A 2,370-nucleotide genomic window follows, 5' to 3' on the forward strand; every position below is an offset into this window, starting at 1 on the left:
GTGTATATATATATGTATATAAATATATATATATGTATATATATATATATATATATATATATATATATATATATATATATATATATATATATATGTATATATATATATGTATATATATGTATATATATATATATATATATGTATATATATGTATATATATATATATATATATATATATATATATATGTATATATGTATATATATATATATATATATATATATATATATATATATATGTATATATATGTATACAAATAGTTTAATTTTCTTTGCACAATAATCCCCATCTAAAATATTGACAAACAAAACATTTGAATCTTTATATTTTTTTAATATACCCCTTTTGTGCCATTACGAAATGATAAACTTCTCTTAATGATCTCATCTGACCACCGCCCGAGTTGCAAATCATTTTTGTGTATAAACCATGCCATAAAAAAAGTTTTGTTTCAAATGTTTTCAGTTCATGCCGTGAAAATGAGGAAGTGTTTTTGACACGGTCGTGCTGTGTGGTTTTAGACAGTCATGCTGTGAAAAAATAGGAACTATTCTGTGAGACAAGGTCTCGTGTTTATATTTTATCTCAGAACACGAACTGAAAACATTTGAATCAAAACCATTTTAAGTATGTTTTGTAAATGATTCATACAATCGCCCAGTTATTTTCCAAGCTGTCATTTCCTGTGGCCACACCCAATGCTTAGGGAATTTCCTCGTCGTTGCCTTATAAGTAATTCACCAGACAAAGTTTCTGCCAGACGGGATTTTCATTTTTACAACTGAGACATGGGCGATCTTTCTTCCGATGAAGACAAAAGCTTACTACAGAGTTGGTAAGTTTGTGTATGGTTTTCTCTTTGAACGATGAAGCAAATGATTATTAATTAAATCATGATAATTCTGATATATATATTTTTTCCCTGACAGGGCATTGGAAGAAATTGAGTTTACGTATCACGACGTGGTTCATGAAATTAATACTCTTATTGAAGAGATCAATGATTTTAGAAGAGAATTGAAAGACATTTACAATGAGTGGCACGAAGTCTTATCACGTCCTCTGATCTCGAAGGAATTAAACCAATGGTGAGACACGTGTGTGTGTGTCTGTCTTTCTACCTACCTCTCTCTGCTCTTATTGAAGAGATCAATGATTTATAATGACTGGTCTCTGATCTCGAATGAATTAAACCAATGGTGAGACACGTGTGTGTGTGTGTGTCTATCTGTGTCTATGTGTGTGTGTGTGTGTGTGTGTGTGTGTGTGTGTGTGTGTGTGTGTGTGTGTGTGTGTGTGTGTGTGTGTGTGTGTGTGTGTGTTGCTTTCCCTGTCTGTTTGTATCTCTCTCTGTCTGTCTCTTCATCTATACCCTTGACTTATTATTTTTTTTTTTTTCAGCACTATCACACAACATCAGCTGTTGAAGCAATCTTGTACAACACATGATTTTCTGGAGGTAAATGTTTCTGAATTATTATTAATATCACTCTCTCTTTAGAATGTCGTCTTATGTTGGTTGCATCATTAGTTTGGACGCGGTTTTTTCAGTACACTGGAATTAATTTTATTGACCTTGAAAGGATGACAGGCTGAGTCGGCCTCCTGGTGTGTTAATTCAGTGGTCAACGAGGCTTACTCATATTACCATGTAATTATTATCAACTTTTTGTTTCAAAACAGAATATGGTGTCTGAGTTTCGAAATCACAAGACATCTGGAGAAGATTGCTGGGAAAGATTATACATTCTCGCAAATGAATATTTAATATTTTCAATATTAATAAATTATATTTGTTTTGTATACAATTACTTGATTCTGAATTACAAGAAGAGGATCAAGACATGAACGAGAGGGAGGGGTTGGGGGTGGGGGGAGGGGGTAGGTGCGCTCCCCCAATGACCCATCACCCCTCATCCCATCCCTCCCCTCCCCATGTGTGTGTGTGGGGAAGGGTGGGGGTGGGATGAGGGAGGTGGTGGGTCAAAGGTGGGGGCGCACAGGGGGATGAGGGGGTGGGGCTTGTGTGGGTGGGGTTTATGTGGGTGGGGCTTGTGTGGGTGGGGCTTGTGTGGGCGGGGCTTGTGTGGGCGGGGCTTCGGTGGGAGGGGTGTGTGTGGGTGGGGCTTGTGTGGGTGGGGCTTGTGTGGGCGGGGCTTATGTGGACAGGGTTTATGTTGGCAGGGTTTATGTGGGCAGGGTTTATGTGGGTGGAGCTTGTGTGGGCAGGGTTTATGTGGGGAGGGTTTATGTGGGTGGAGCTTGTGTGGGAGGGGTTTATGTGGACAGGGTTTATGTGTGTGGAGTTTTTGTGTGGAGCTTGTGTAGTCAGGGCTTATGTGGGAGGGGTTTATGTGGGCAGGGTTTATGTG

The 2,370-nt window shown here is 38.0% G+C and overlaps 1 long non-coding RNA gene across 2 annotated transcripts; it reads left to right on the forward strand.

Moving 5' to 3' along the window:
- Positions 1–743: 743 nt before the first annotated feature.
- Positions 744–1,854, forward strand: LOC147006890 (uncharacterized). Of its 2 annotated transcripts, XR_015054539.1 has the most exons (4): positions 745–833; positions 928–1,086; positions 1,400–1,457; positions 1,682–1,854. It is a non-coding gene; the product is annotated as an uncharacterized LOC147006890 (long non-coding RNA). The 2 variants fall into 2 exon arrangements; XR_015054538.1 differs by having other exon boundaries at positions 744–1,086.
- Positions 1,855–2,370: the final 516 nt, after the last annotated feature.

The sequence above is a fragment of the Eptatretus burgeri genome, unplaced genomic scaffold (assembly GCF_056783735.1).
Source record: "Eptatretus burgeri isolate ZD-2024b unplaced genomic scaffold, Ebu_testis_v1 Ebu_testis_scaffold_1244, whole genome shotgun sequence".
Lineage (NCBI taxonomy): Eukaryota > Metazoa > Chordata > Myxini > Myxiniformes > Myxinidae > Eptatretus > Eptatretus burgeri.